General features: G+C 40.6%; 1 long non-coding RNA gene across 3 annotated transcripts in view; it reads right to left on the bottom strand.

Annotated features, from left to right (window-relative positions):
* Window positions 1–9667: 9667 nt before the first annotated feature.
* LOC138112629 (uncharacterized) overlaps window positions 9668–16860 on the bottom strand; it is a 31247-nt gene continuing 24054 nt past the window's right edge. For 2 of the 3 annotated variants that reach the window (XR_011151792.1, XR_011151794.1), the window contains one exon: window positions 9668–10478. This is a non-coding gene — a long non-coding RNA (uncharacterized lncRNA). Of the gene's footprint in view, window positions 10479–16531; window positions 16848–16860 lie in introns of those variants that run through there. The other variant, XR_011151793.1, reaches the window with a different exon arrangement.

A 16860-nucleotide genomic window follows, 5' to 3' on the forward strand; every position in this document is an offset into this window, starting at 1 on the left:
TCAGTTACAATGGGGAGAGTCCCTGAATGGCCATCCCAAACCTCATCCTTGAGTGTGAACTTTGATCCAAAAGCTATTAGCTTTTTGGAAGTACTGAAATGTCACCTTAGTTGTGTGACCTTGGAGAACCTGCTTCTTCTGCCTGTGCAAACTGCCTTTTTCTCCTCGGTGTGCAGTGGCCCTGTGCTGCTATAAACTGGCTGGGTGTGTGATTCAATACCATTTCTTCTTTACTTCAGTTCTTTCTCTTGGTATTTTGTTCTTACTTCAAAAAAGAACATTTAAGAAAAGAAACAGAAAGAAAAGAACATTTCAGTTTTGATTAGTGTGATTTACTAGAGAGATGACAGGCTGTGGGGCTTCTGGCTGGTCCCCCAAGGTGTGTATAATGCAGTTAGTCACAGGGCAACATAAATAGACACGTTTGAACTGTAAGCACTCCCATGACCAGAAAACGTGCTGCAGCCTCCTCTGGGGAAATGGCACTTTTCCTAGCATTTACAACACTCCTGACGAGGTGGTTCCTGCTTTCAGCCAGAGCTCTTCATTATGGAGCCACGAGCTCCACTTGGCTTTAACCAAGAGCTGAGTAAGCCATACATTTTCATAGGATTGTTGACTTCTTAACGAGGTTGACAGCATTCTAGTTCCTTATCTATTTTTGTTGGAATGAATATCATTGTCCTGGAAAAACTAAAACCAAAAAATCTCTTGTTATATTTTCAAAGCCAAAGTTAAAACCCTCTTGGGAAAAATACTTGACTCTGGGGATGAGGAATGGGTTGTTTTGTTTCCTCAGTTAGGCCAACTGTTTTGGAATATTCATTCAATGACTTGTGTCTGTTCTTTGTCAAACAAGTGGGAGAATATTAACTCCAGCCCTGAGCCATTTTGGGGTCTGGCATGGGACTGCTGGGAAATATCTAAGGAGAATCAATGGCAGCTGATTGAATGCAGAGTCACGCTGTATATACTGTGTTGGGGAAAAATCACCACAAAGTATGATATCTTCACCAAAAGTACCACTGTGTTGGGAAAAGAAGAAAACTTCTCATTGACCAATTGTTTGAAGAAAGAATTAGACTTTGTAATTTGATACAAAAGAAAAGATAAACTTTTAGATAAGACTAACAATTGAGCTACTGTAAATGCCAGGCAGGGCAGGCCTAAGTGGATTTGACTGCTATTGCCATGCTTATTACATCCCTCCATGGACATTGCAAATAAGGCAGCTTTCATTCAGTGCCTTGAAGTCCTTAGATTGAAGGTGTGCCATTCTAAAGAAGAGCAGATGGAAGTTGAAATAAAAAAAAAAACAAAATGAAAAAACCTTTTATTACAAAACTGCCTGTACTGACAGATGGTTATGTACCTGAAGAAATGACCAATTTGCTATTCTGTTGTTGAAGGCCTACTCCGACAACCTGAACTTACAGGAGTCAAGTTTCCTTTTCAAATATGCAAATTTCCCTTAATCATGAGATTCTACTGTATTGAATATTTCTCCTTTAACTAGCTTCAGCACAAATAAAATCAAACCTGTTTTATCAGCAGTACGTCTGAGGACAACAGATTATAGAGTCTCTTTACATTAAATTCTTAGGATTTTTGAGTGGGAAACATTTTAATCTGTAGTTTCCTGACACTATCTTCTAATCAGTTTGTCCCTAGCACAACACATGAATTCTACATGCCATGTTTCATTGGCACATTAATGAGGACATGAAAAACCAGCATCAACATTCCATAAAAAATGCAAGAGCATTGTACACTTAATTACAGCTCGAGCTGTTCCAAAAGGCTCAGTAGCTGAAAGGGTTGAAGAGCAACAGTTTCTAGGACTGGCTGACTGTCTAAATCACACATCATTTTCTGAGATCTGTTGTTATCAGTGATGGTGAAATCAGAGGATGAAATGAACAATCCCCTGTTGGCACTGATGTACAGGAGAGTGTCTGATTCAGAGTAGACACCAATGTTTTACCTGGCAGATGCAGTTCATGGTCATGTGCCTTGAGGTGCAGCATGAGTGAGTGTGGTTGGCTTCTTCTTTCAGGTAACAAGTAACAGAACAAGAGAAAATGGTCTCAGGTTTCAAGAGGGGAGATTTAGATTAGATATTAAGAAAATTTCTTCAGTGAAAGAGTTGTTGGACATAGAAACAGGCAAAGTGGTGGAATCACCATCCTTGGAATTGTTCAAAAAGTGTGGGGATGTGGCCCTTGGAGACATGGTTTTATGGTAATGCAGTGGTGCTGTGTTGGACTCAATGATCTTAGAGGTCTTTTCCAACCTTAATAATTCTATGAAACAGTAAGTTGTACCTCAGATGTGCCTCAAAGCATGCGTTAGATGGGAGGGATTGCTTCCACACATGAGAGCCAAGGTGCTGTGCAGGACCTGTTCCAGGGTGCTGATGATGGGTTTTTCTGTGGGTGTTTTTAACGACCTCATATGGACTGAGAAGATAAAATCCCACCACACTTCAGAATTAAATGCATGACTGAGCCTGTGGTTTAGTGAGTTACTGTCTTTAGAAGTTTTGAGGTAGGAAATTTCCATAGCAAATATGAAGTAAAATATATTAGTTCAACCCACCTTCCTCGATACTGCGATGTACTCCTTACTTGTGATGTCCTTGGAAAGGCAGAATGGTTAGTTACTGTGTCTCAAGTGTTAAGCATTAATTTTTTAAACTGAGAAACCTCAGTGTTGGATCCCACAGAGGCACCTGCAAGAATTTTCTAGGATCCTGCTGTACCCCAGGGAATGATGATGACTGCACAATCTCTTTCAGGATCCCAGGAAGGAGCTTATTGGGGGAACTCAAAGAAAAGCAGGGGTCTTTGCTTTCACCATAAATAACCTCAGAGCAAAGAAGGACATGCCACTCCTGAAGATACAGAAGAGAAATGGGACCTTAGCAAGAATTTTGTGAAGAGATTTTTTAGGAAAAGGACAGAGGGTGAATAAGACCATCTTGCATTGTAACAGTGCAAAGGGGAGCAGCCTGCTCACTTCACTGGGGGAAGCTGTTGTCTAGTTGGGGAAGGGGGATGTGTGTCAGGAACTTGTTGCTGACTCCACACAGAGTGGAAATGCGAGGGAGGGAAGTTGCAGCAAGTCTTTCTGCTTGGATGGGGGAAGCTAAATAGCAGTGCTGGAGTTTGTGCATTCCCATGCTGACAAAATCTGGGAGATGTTAGAGGGGGTGACAAGCTGTTCAGTGTGCCCTCTTCACATAGGACATTTCCATTTTGGCTGAGGTAGTTTCTGGATGTGTGGGGACACAGCTATGGGGTGTGATCCCACCTCTCTCAGGCCCAGCAACAGCACGAATTGTAAATTGGGTTTTCTGGGACACCACACCTCTGCCAGGCTCTGTGTCAGGAACTGACACAAATCTGTCTCTTGGCTCCACACAAGTGACAGCCCTCAAGGAGACTGGGAAGGTAAGTAGGGGCTGTCAAAGAAGCCTTTATTCTCTAGTCCTTTGCCTTTTTACTCTGTGAGCATTTTTTGCTGCATTCCCTCCATTACCTCAGAAGCTTTCAACTCTTGAAAGCAATTTTGTCATTTCTCTAATTTTAAGAAATTTGGGCTTGATTGCCTTATTTTTATGGCTTCCTTATACATTCCTTAATGCTCTCCCTGCAAAAAAACCAGTGAACTTAGTTTTTGAGCCTGTAAAGAAGTGTTACTGAGTATTTTTATATAAGCCAGATTAATGGTTTTAGAAGAGGATACATTTATCATAAGACAGCATTTTGGCAGCAAAGTGAGCTTCAGTGAGCAGTTGTTTTCAATCTTGTCACGCATTTTCGAAGAGCTAACCTGAATTTCCTCTTGAATTTGGAGTTTTAAAAAATCATGACTCAATCACATAATAAAAAAAAAATAGACAAAAAGCAAAACCACCCAACATTTTAGAAGAGAAAAAAATATTTTTAAAATTCCCTCTCTGTATTTGTTTGTGTCCTACTAAATTGCAATTTTTCTTGGTGGACCTAAACTAATCCCATAGAGAGATTTATGCATTACAAATGAACACCTTGAAGTTTAAATCAAACAGAAACTATAAAAGCTAGAAGGTAAATCTTAATGTAGTATTTTGGGGGGTCACATAATGGGGTTTCTATTTTCTTTAAAAAGTTCAGATTCAATGTCAGCACTTGATAAGAATTACAACAGGAATTGGAAACAGCATTTCATCCTGTGTAAGCTACAAGCAGAGAAATTGTTCCAATGATAAAAAAATCCAACACCAAATAGCTATAAATTATTTATCACTGGAATATTCTATTTCTGATCAGAAGTCTAACAAACCACCCAGAGTGGGTGCTTGCAACATGTCCCTTGGGAGGTCATGGGGATGGCAATGTACCAGCACACACTAGAGCAGGAGCAGAGCAGGAATTCTTTCCCTTAATGACACTGGTTCTGTGAATTGCAGTGTGTGAACTCAGCGGGACCTTAAATGACAGACTTTCCCAAAAATGACTTTTTGGTATTGTGGCAAATTCAGACAATTCAAAGTTGTTCACTTTGGTGCATTCCTCTTTTTTTTTGTTTATCTCTAGATGAAGCCTAAGAGTAGTTCACTATGCTTCTCTTCACAGTTGTCAGTGGAACATATTTGAAATTTAAGGGAGGTAAAAACCTGAGTGCAGAAAGACCAAGTTTGGAGCAGAAAACAGTGGTGTTCTTATGGGGGCAATTAAAACCTAAAACATGAGGGTATGGTTCTTTAGGAAAAAAACCCAGAAGCGTGGAAATCAGACCAAGAGGTCTATGAGAGAAAATTTCTATTTCAGCAGCAAGTTCTGGGGCTGTGCTGGCGATCACATACATCAGAAATGAGACGTGTTTCATGCTGAGCTTCCAGGTATTTGCTTTTATAATGCAACATCCTGAAAGATGATCAGGCTAGAACAGAGTAAGAGAGAGGAGACAGAATGACAGTGTTTACATCCTGGTTTCCCCTCCCTCTCCCTTGTTGAGTGTGTTTTGCCTGCCTGGATCAAACACCTCTGATGTGTAGGTGCTCTTTGCTGTGGTGTTCCCTGGCACCCAGCACAGACAGGCACAGAGGTCCATGGCACAGCTGGGGTGGAATCTCCAGGGATGTACCCTGCTGGAGTCAGAGCCCTTCCTGCAGAGAGTATTCCTCCAGATGCTAGGAGCCTCAGAGATTAGGAACATGAATATTATCACTTTAAGTAAGAACCTGGTTACATGTGAGGGAGGAGACACCATAGCAGTGACCTTGGACTGTGAAAGCCCCTTCTGAGTGCCTTCTGAGTGCTGAGGCAGGGAGGATGTGGCAGACTCCCTGGGGATTCCTCCATGGAGCTGAAAGGGAAAAGCTTTCTGTTTCAGCTGCCACAACAGACTTTGACAGATAGGGAGGTAAAAAAGGCTGCCCCACTTTCACATGTGAAAAGTCTGCAGTGATCTGGAGAATGTCAGGAGGCTGTTCCTGGAGAACACAAGGGACAAAGAATCCTTCTCATCCTGCTCTCTTCAAGGTGTCCAGCAGCAAGAGCTGGAGGGTTTCTGTTCTCCCTGCATTGCTGCCAATAATTCCTTCCCTTTCTCCCTACCCTGAGGTTAGAGCAGCCAGAGCAGCAGGATCAATCTTTCTCCCCAAAGCATCCAAAGCTGGACCATAACCATGAAAACTGCAAGATGCTGACACATTACAGACTACCTTGCCCAAGGGAAATTTTGTTCTTTATTCCCTTTTAGCCAAACTAGATTTTTATCCTAAAATACGTGTTTCCATCTCTTCTAAATTCCCTTTAAAAGAAATTGGACATTTGCAAGCACATTTTAGGTGTGAAAGTACGTGGTTGTATTTTGCTTAACAGATGTGTGTCCTTGTCTATAGGCTGTGAATTTGCTGCAGGGAGTCTGAAAACTGTGGGGGTCACATATCAACTGTATATTAACTAAAGCTTTTGAGAGTTGCTGAGATTAAGGTTTCAACAGTGTTCAGTGTTCTGGTCAATGTGCTGACCTGCACGTGTCCAGCTTTGTTTTGTACTACCTGTCAAATGAGAAACCAGGATTTTGCAATAATTATGACTGTTATTCAGGGAATTTCTTAGAAATTAAAGGTCATCTAGAAAAACAAAAAAAAATCCAGCCTCAAAAAGAGAAGACAGTGATGCAAACATCTAGTACCAGGAAGTTGAAAAAACCCCAAAGCTAAACCTTAATATTCTCTGTGGAAACTAGACACAGGGGTTACAATGTATTTGGTGACTTTACTGGATTTTACTGACTGTTCTCAACACTGAAAACAAATGCAAATCACTCGGGGAGCAAGTAACCATCAAAGGCTCCAGTCCTTTCATTCCCTTTCTTGTCATCTCTTTCAAACCCTGATACTTGCTTTGCAGAGTTTATTAGCAGCTGTACCTGAGACTGAGGAGAATGTTGCAGGAGGAGAACTATAGATACTTTTTTCTTTAAATAAAATAACATCTCTTTCTTGGCCCTGAATGTCTTGAGAAACTTCCTGGTGGTATGGCAGGGTGTGGGAGTGAAATGGAACCAGTGATCTTTGAAAAATCACCTTGAACAACCCTTTTTACTTCCAGGCTGCTCTCTATTCATCTCTGGCCTGTCCAGCATCCCTCAAGTTCTGTTGCTAGTTTATAGAAGAGAACATAGTTAATGCTGGTGTTTGCAGTATCTGCTGTGGAAGGTTGGCATTCAACTAAAAGGGGTAAAACAGCCCATTTTCATTTAATACCAGATATACAGAAGCAGCACAGCAGGGACTGCCTCTCTTTTGTGTATTATTTTACTAGGGGTTTGCCAGACTTGGTAACTCCCAGCCATAACAATCCTAATGAATAAGTTTCCTGCTGAGTCGGCCCTGTTTCCCAGTGAGACAGTCAGTGAAGAAGTGTAGAGCAGATGCTGCACTGCTCCAGGGTGTTTGTCAGTGGCCAGCAGAGAGAATCAGGGCAGATGCTCTTCTCTGCACTGAGCAGTGCTGAGGAGGAGGGGAAAACTGTCAAACCAGAGCTGCTCTGCACTCATTAAATGGCTTCAGAACAGTGCTGCTGTCTGGCCCATGTAGCCAAGTGTCTTTTTGCAGAGGTCAGAGGGAGAAGAGGGGCAGGGCAGATCTCATCTTATTGTGGGATCAGGATGAAAAGCATTTGAACTTTCTAAACACACGTTCAGAAATGTTCCTGTGCCACTATTTTTAGGAATTGTTTAAGCATATTCACTTAGAGAGCAGTAAAGCCAGGATAATATTAAGATGGTTAGAATGCCTCATCTTCTTTCATTTAATAAGCTAAGCAGAATAGCCTCTGTTAAGTCACTATGAGTTATTAACTCTTTTCCTAACTAGAAAAGAAATGTAGGGTTTTGGTTTTTTTACAACTTTCTGACAGATATTAAAACATGATAAAATGAAAAAGGCTTCACACTGTAATGCACTGGGATGTTTCTCTTGGGAACGGAGTCAAGCAATGCAAAATTAATATTGATTTTATCACTGTTGCCTCCTCTAAGGAAAAAAGTCCTTGCAGATTTAAGAGAATGTTCTTTTTGTGTGGCAATCTTTTGGGAGATGTGCTGCCTGTATTTAAGGTCTCTAGAGGTCCAAGTCCCTCAAGACTGAATGGAGTCCTAGATGATGATCAGCGTGATTCAATATCTTAACAATTTAAGCTCTGAGAAAAGGAGCCAGTGTAACCACACTGAACATCTAAAGCCTTGTCCCAGAGCCCATTAGACATAATGACTCTTGGACCAGTCTCCATCCAGACTTCCTTTCACAGGATTACAATTGTAGATGAAAACCTCTTGCAAGTCTTTGTGTTTCTCCCTTCTCCACAGGACTTTCATCTGATCAAAAATTAAGCTTACAGAATAGAGTTTGGGGGGATTTCAGCCACCATGACGCAGCCTGAACAATGTATGTTTGCACAAAGCATTTTCAAACTACAGCTTCCAGCTACAAGAAATGTTTTCCAGATAGCTCCAACCCTGCTTTTGGGTGTATGGATCACCAAGGTCTGCACCCTTCATGAACTGCAGGGAATATGGAGACAGGAATGAACAGAGCACAGACCAGAGCTGGGTAGATTACAGAGAGCTGTTCTCTGACAGCCTGACTGATAGGGAAAGGAGGTCAAATCTGACATTCGTTACCTCATTCACACCCTGTTAAATCAGTCTCTGTCTTTATTCTCAACTGTTTGGCTTTTGCCACCCACAGCCCCTCTGACTCTATCATTATAATGAATAATTCAATGAATATTTTTAAACTCCAACTATTATTGCTTATTCCAAGCTTCCTACTTCATGGCTTATGGGGTTTTCAGGGATTGCTTTGTGTCTGTTCTGAGTGGCTTTTATAGGTTTTATAAAGGGCAGAAGGAAGAAGCAGTTGGTGTCTGTTGGTATAGCAAACAAACAATTCATTGAAAGTGGCATAATTGATAGACTAGAAAAATATAATTACAACAGTAAGAGGGAAGAAGAGACCAGAGAGTCCTTGAGTTAAAAGCAGCAAAAAGGCAGTAAATGAAGAGGTGCCATTTGTGGCATTCATGAGTGGAGAGACTGAAGGGCACTGAGATTGATTTGAAGGAATACATGGATGGAGCATCAATTATTTGTACAGGTTTGAGCAAAAAAAAAAATACCAGTAAGGCTGGAAGGTGAACAGGGACAGGACAGCAGGGTTTGCATTTTAGGGAATTATTTTAGGAAGAATTGCATTCTTCAGGGAATAGTCAAAATGAGATACTCAGGCTGTGGCTGAGAGAAAAATGGCACCAGTTAGAGGAGAATGAGAAGGACAACAAAGAAAAAAAGCAGTTCTGCAGCAGAGCAGTATTTAAGTTCAAATTGCCCTCACCTAAAACTTGCTTTGCTCATTTATCTTTACAACACAAATCATGAAAATGAAGCATTTTCCTCAAACCTACCCCATGCCCAGAGAACAGTGACCATGCAAACCCTCAGTGTGTGCAGGGCTCAGCACTTTGGGCACCGTGGCGTGAAAGGATCTCTCACACAGCACCCTGCAGTGCCTCAGGGTTGGGAGGGTTGGGACTCCCCTTGCTCTCCTTGTCCACTTGCTCAGAGTACAGGATTAAGCAAAAGGAATCAAGTTTCTGTTTACTTTCCCATTAGGGATGGTTTCTGAACAGCTTCCAAAGTCTGGGATATTTGGCATTTCAAGGACATCACAACATCCTGTTTCACCTTCTACAACCCTGTATATGTTTCTCCTGTTTCTAGTATCCACCCCATTCTCTAAAGCTGTGGGAATTTCTTATATAGGGACAGAAGATACACTAGGAGTAAAGCTCTTAAGGAGAAAAGCCCAAAGAGTTGATGTTTCCTTCTCTTCCTTATTTCCCTTCTCATCACTATTTGACTTTCACCTCAGTAAATATTAATTAAAATGAATGCTGGAGAGATGGGGTTCTCACTGTTAGTCATACTAAAAGATATTAATACACTTAATTTTCAAAACCCTACTGTATGTCCACTCTCCAAGTGTGGCAAGTGTGCCACTTCTTTCCCATTATTCAATGAGATATTTTGATATTAAAAATATTTTCAAACTTATAATTTCTCTATTTGTTATTTTCTTTGACAATTTGAAAAAAAACAAGATACAGTAAAATGAAATTTTTTTAAGTCACTAAAAAAATAATGCAGAACTGTGCTTTTGTCCTAGGAATGTGATAAATGGGTATTCACAGTTTGTAGCAGGAAAATTGCACAAAGTTTCACAAAAAGAATAGAATTATAGAGAGATGGGTAAATTAGGTACATGAGAAAGTTTTAAAACAGCTTTCTCTGAGGGAAATCAAGTCTCACAGAGGAGTCAGTGAATACAGCTGTAACAGTGACCCAAGTAATACAGTGTAGTTCAGTTAACAGTCTTTTTGATGAGACATCTCCAAGGACTTCTACAGTAACTAAGCTGTCAGGGAATGAATGTGGATGTCCTCTCTTGAATTAACTGTCAAAAGATAAGAAACCAAATGAAGGAATACATGGACTGCTTTCTCATGGAGAGGCCATCAGGGGAGTTGTGCTGCATCTGTGCTTGTCAGTGTATTTCTAAATGGTCTGAAAAAGAAGCTGAATTCAATGCTAATGAGTGAGAGTTTATGGAAAAAGCAAGCCATCACCACCATGATGGAGAGACTGGCTCAAAAGGGGATTGAACAGGCTCAGTGAAAGAACAGTCTAACTACAGCTCTCAAACACAACCCGACAAATGCATCTTCCAAAACAACATCTCAAAGTCTCCATCTGAAGCTGAAACAGTTTAAGAGAGGAAAGGTGTCCCTGTGGATATCCTTTCTGCTCCCTCCCTTGGTTTCTGCTATCAAACTCATCTGCAGGATGCTGACTGGAGTGACTCTGGTGAGGTGCTGGAGCTTCTACGGTTCTCATCTTCTCGTTCCTCCTCTACACAGCTCTCCCTTCAGGGAATTAGAAAAAATACAGTTAAAACAACTACATCAGTGAAAAAAGGGGGAAAAGCATGCAGTGTTTTTTTTTTTTTTTTTCTCCTGGGATGTGCAGATGCTGTGACAGGCAGCCTTACTTCAGAAACATCAGAAGTGTAATGATATTAATAGAATCACTTAGGCCTGTGGAAATGGAGATGATCTATCATTTACAAGTGAATGACAACTCAAGACTTGTAACTACTGGACTGCATAATATGGCCACAAAATGCTTCCACAAGCATTGTCCAGGAAATTATTACACAAAATGCTTCCCCAAGCATGAGTCCAGGAAATTATTGCACAGCTGTAGCGCTGTAGCACAAGTATGGAGGAGATTAGTAGAGACCTTCAATAGATTTTTAGGTTCTCAATTTTTAAAAATACCTTTCATTCTCAATGCAGCTTGATTGCATATAGTAGCTGGCATGAAGGCAAGTAGCAGCTATAGCAAAGTCTTGGGGATAAATTGCCAGCATATATGGATATGCTGACAATGTAGCTTCAGGATTGAAAAAACTTGCAGTATCTGAATCATAGGAAGAAGGACAGGATCATGATTCTGCAACCTTAAACAGAGGAGGAATCTTTGAAAGAAATAGTTCCCCCCTGCCCTGAATAAGTTTTACAATCTTTATCATTATCAGTCCAAGAATCTCCTGGCTGTGTCAATTAGAGTTTGATTATAAATAGGCAGAAAGAGTCTGTGGAGTCCTTTGTCCACCTATGATGTCTGGTGCTGTGCTTCTCTTCCCTCAGGTAGAAAGGCAAGCAGGGGGAGATGAATGTCTTCTGGCACTATTTCCAAATGATTGGGACAATACATTGGTCAAGTGTTTGGTGGTTAGATCTGCCCTTATCTAAATATATATATATACACTTATCTATATATATATTTTTTTCCCTGCTTATCCAAAGCAAGAAAGGTAATTATCAAGACAGATACTCCCCTCTTTCTCCTCTCCCCTCCACTTAACCCACTTAACTTAAATCTGGTCCAGGCTGAAGCAGTGGATTGTCCCAGGCCTGGAACTGATTCTTAGATTTGTCTCCAAGAGCAGGGTACATAAAAAACAGGAGACACACAGGCTCCCATTTGATAGTCATAGAGAGAAGAAAAGAGGATGTCATTGTAATAAGGAGGTTCCATATGTGTTATGACTAACTGCTCTAAACTATCAACACTCATGAATTAAATCCACGGAAATTCCACAATACAAATTTGGTGTTACAAGCTAGAATAAGCTGGTCACGTCCTCAGTTGATCCTAATTAAAATTGAACAGAGGGTTTACCCTGGCTATGCAGATGTACTCTGGTGGAAAATTCAGCTGCATGGTTTTTGCTTGGCTTTGGAATTTTGACATGTTAGATTTATTGGCTCATTTGCTACAGTAAATGAGTCTCTGGCTTGAGCAGCCATTGATAGCAGTGGTGAATGGGCTGGCTGAGGAGCAGGACAGGAATGAAGAGAGACCATTTGTTCTGAAAGACAGAACACAGTCCTCACACACTGTCCTAGTCCATCATGAGTGTTTTCCACAGCCACTGGACATGATCTGCTTTGCCATTTGAAGTGAAGAAACAAATTTTTTTCATAAATGAAAAGTGTTGTAATGCAAAGAGTCTGACAGGCCACAGAATATACTACAGGAGCTTTTTTGAAGTGAACTAGCTTCACTGCTACTAGAAAGAAAAGGGATTTTCTGGTGCTAATTTCCGTGCTAAGAATTGAAGTGTAGGGAATGCAAAGGATTTTAATGTTCTTGCTCAGGGCATAATGGTGGTTTGGTTTTGCAGTTACCTGCTGTATTGAGATATCCAAACATGATTTGGGAATCATGAGAATTTGAGAAACTTTTGCCAGAGAGAGGAGGCATCTGAAATTATGTATTAAAAATATCATATTTGTGAGCCTAGTGAAAATGAGTAAACAGACAGATGAGACATGATGACTTTTTATGTGACAATATGAAGCTGATGAATGTGATGAGCACATGCAATGAATGGGAAAAATATTTTTCTATGATTCAATTTCTGACTCAGAATTTAAATCCTGTCCTGAAAGACTGCTGAGAAGTGGATGCTTTACTAAAGACAGAATCTGCCTTACTTAACAAAATTCAGATAATAAGTCTCACAAAAGATTTTAGAGCATTTGCACAGAGGCAACTGCAAATGAGTGCAAGCTGAATGCCAGAGGAAGGATTCTTCCAAAATGTTTTCCCTATTTTGTTACCTTATCATTAATATAATATTGCCTTAACCTTATGGTAACTGGTAATGATAATTGGTAGCAATAATAGAGCAGCAGTGTAGCAGAGGGTTTCTAGTTTGTTGTGAGGACTTGGGCTCGTAGGGATGTCTCATGGGTTGGCCATGGCCCCTGTGACAGAGTGCAGGGTGCCAGTGTCCAGGGCAGATCAGATGCAGGAGAGGAGCATATGGAGAAATACCATCCACTTGCTGCCTACCCCAAACTTTCTCCCTGGTCCTACTTTGACTGCTGAACCATGAGCCTTCTGTTCTTACAAAGCTCTCCCTGAGGCAGCACCTCTCATTGCACAGGCTCATGTCCTGCGTGTGCTATAATGAATTAATGTTATTTTGCTGCGTGTGTGGCATTGCCATTGACCTGATCTGTTCTCATATCACCTGGGGAGAAGTGTTTTCTGCAGTGCTAGACACAAGTCAAGACAGAATTTGACATGAGTACCCTTTGAAGTATACAGCAACTGGTACCATAAAATGATTTATACAGTGTCCTGGCATTTTCAGCTACCAAGATGAACTGCTTTGGAGTATACAATAAAGCTCTTTATCAAACCTGGCATTTCACATCCCTTACAGCCATAAAGAGAAATGTGTGAGAACACAGCCCCATCGGTTCTCCCCAAGAGAAACAGAAGGACAATTCAATACAATACTTGATGCTGGCAGTGGAATTGCTTCTGGATTATGAGCTTGTAACAAAGGAAGTATTAATACTGAGAAGTAACATTGAGCTCAATCCACAATCTATAATCAACTTTAAGGAACAAAAGTGGACTCAGCAGCAGAGAGAACACAAGTTATTATTGCACCAATTGCTCCACTGGTGTGAAAAGGTGCGACCCAGATTCATGGAAGAACACCAATTTGTGGGAGCTGGTAACCTGGAATGGCACTTACTGTGGGGCAGTCAGACTCCTTGGAGCAGCCATGTGTTTTTTTTCACTTTCCTCCACTCCAAATTAAAGAACAGGTCAGGGTGGAAGGGACAGAAGTGCTCACTTAGTTCAAAATATTAAAAACTTATTTTAGATGACCAGGAAATTAAATAAATTGCTTTTCCAGTGATTTTTCTATTACTGCTCTTTTCCCCCTTCATTTTTTTTTTCCTAGCCCTTCTGTTGCTCCGTGCATTGCATTTGCAAAGCCTCTGAATTTTTTCAAACATCAGAACTGCTAACTTGCGCCATAAGCCTGGATTTTCAAAGTTAGCTTAAATTTTTGAAATTGAAAATAGTTCCAAGGAGCAGCAATTCTCTTTCAACCATGCAGTCAGCTCCTTTTTACTGCTTGGGGAAAGTGACGAGGAAAGCAATAAGGCAAAACACTGAAATGTCCAGTTGCAACCAAAGGTGGAATACAAATAATAATTTTTAAAGAAAAGAATGGTTAACTAATTAGTAAAAAGCCAACTCTATCTCTCATCTTTCTGTGATCTTCACTAGCACCAACAGTTCTAACTGATTTTTTGTTGGAGAGTGAAACAGTTGGTATAAACTTAAAGAAAAAGTAAATCTATACTTCTACCATTAAATGTCGTCTGATGGTACAAGCCCAGGAGAAGAAACCCCAAGCCTGTCTCATGGCTCATTTCAGGAATTCCTTTTAACACTGGTTGTTGTTAATGGGGTCCCTATTCGATACTTGTGCAAGTCTCTCTGAGCTGCTTCCTCCAGTCATGTAATGACTCAGTGTAGAGAGCTGCATGACTCCCAAGAAAGAATCAATAGGCATTGTGTGGAAGAGCAGGGAAATGCATCCTCCTGGCTCTCCTTGGCTGCTTTGTGTGTAAAGCCATTGTCCTCTCAGGCTGAAGCATAATACTTTACAGACTGTGCTTGCTGCCAAGCCTCTGCTGCCCTGAAAAGTTGTTTGTCCCCAGCAGTACCGAAGAGAAATCACTCCAATATGAGTACATTAAACACATTAACAACTCTGACAAGAGGCAGAGTAATATTTTGCTGGGTGAGCTCACTTATGCTTTATTGAATTCATCTCTTGGCTGACCAACAGCTCCATCAGGTACTTTTACAGCAGTCAGATACAGAGACATGATCTCAAGTCTGACATCAAGCCAAAAAGTCCTCCCTGCTTCTTTACTAGGGAGGTAAAGCGGATATTTCAAGTAAGTTGAGGTGTCCTGTCACCCTGACTTACACCACGTGTGGTGCAGACAAAGCATTAGCATTTTTTCAGCAGTGTGGCTGTGGCAAATTAATGTTCTCTGGATATGTCTGAAGTGCTTAACACTTTGATGTGGCAATGGCAGGTAATAAAATTTTAATCAAATTTTAACATTTTTCTCTTTCCAGTTGTAAAAGCTTAATTAGTGCAACAACATGCAACCTCTTGCATTCATATTTTTGTGCAGCTTCAAGGGAAATTATGGTGTGGTGTCAGCACACTGATATGTAACAAACTGAGACAGACAGCAAATTTACCAGTGAAATACTGAAGAAGACAACATTTTGTCTCCATGACTGTAAAAGGGGAGAAATAGGTCATTAGAAGTCTACTTTTCTACAAGGGAGCCTAAGATAAGCCCTTCATTGTTGGCCACACATTTACACAGCAATTACAGTAAATAAGCCATAACAGAGAGAAATGTTATTCTATCCCCTGAGGGAAAAGAAAAATGTAGGCTGGCTTCTCCTGTCTCAGCACTGCACTGCAAATTACATGTTAAAAATGTAGTGTACAGAATAAATGGAATAAGAATAACTGATGATTATTACTAAACAGAGATGCTGAGAGCTTTACTGTGCTATTGGATAAGGTTTGGATGTTTGCTAGTGACAGATGGTAGGCATTTGTAAATAAATACAAAAAAAAAAGGAGGATTTCTCTCTTTGTGGGAGAAACTCAGGGTTATCACCAAAGTCCAGGCTAAGGGGCATGGAGGATATGTTAATAATGATCTTTTCTCTCAATGCTTTCTTTTGCCTGTGCACAGACAGGTGATACCAGGCCTCCCACTGCTCTGGCTCCCTGAGATCCCTTTCTATAGCATAACTAAATCCATACACACCTGGGTCTAGGTCATGTTCCTACGGAACAAGAAACAAGACCCAAACCCTTACTTCTGCCTGGTACTTTCATTCCTTCTCATGGCAAGTGCACCCTGTCCCTGTGCAACCATTTTCTTCTGAAGGCAAATCAATCCACCAGAACTGCTCTTTTGCACATCTTTTGGATCCTTAACGAGCCAAGATGCTCATTACTGTCCCTCTCCATGGAAACCTGAGATAAAAAAATTCCAACCCTTAGAAAAAAATTCTAGCCTTAGCTAGAGCCTTACTTTGCAACTATGAAATAGTATTTCTTTTAGACCTATGATTTTTTTTCTTCCCCACTTCTCACTGTGTCTTCCCATGCCCCAGAGGAATTTATTCTTGTTGAAATATCTTCTATCCAGACTGCCTACAAACATCAAACGTAAGCCAGATTAATTATCAAGGAGATCATCACAATTTATAGTAAGTCACGTGCTAATTACATGCACCCTATGAGTATTTTACTCTCATTTATCTTGTGAGTGCTCATTTTGCAGATTAGTAATGAACATGACAACTGCAAGTGTAACAACTACTGTGGAATGTCAAATAAAGGGGAGGGATTGGGCTCTTAATTAAAAGTGATATTTGCTTTGCATTACAAGTGCAACTACTGATCTTGCTTCCAGGAAAGTCTGTTTATTAAAAATATATTATTCCCAAGAAACAGATAAAAGACACTAAGACATCAGGGAACACCAAAAGAATCACTTAGTATCTTTCATAGCCCCAACAAATTAGAGTCTATGAAAAATACCACCCTGTTAGACCTGAAGATCAACACACTCTCTTATGCTGTACAAATGAGCTTTTCTCCTCTGTCTGAGCCATTTCCAAAGACTTCAAGCCTGCCTGTGTTTTCCTTCCTCCAATTTGGTTTGGCCTAGATTCACTCACTAAAACTGTCTGTAGATCTCAGAAATAATTTTTGTAGTTGAGAAGCACAACGAACTTGGCTGTGAGTGGTCATCAGTCAGAAGACACTTGTTCAATGCCAGCTTCATGGGCTAGATGAGAATCTGCAGTTTGGAA

This window comes from Aphelocoma coerulescens, chromosome 6 (assembly GCF_041296385.1).
Source record: "Aphelocoma coerulescens isolate FSJ_1873_10779 chromosome 6, UR_Acoe_1.0, whole genome shotgun sequence".
Taxonomy (NCBI): domain Eukaryota; kingdom Metazoa; phylum Chordata; class Aves; order Passeriformes; family Corvidae; genus Aphelocoma; species Aphelocoma coerulescens.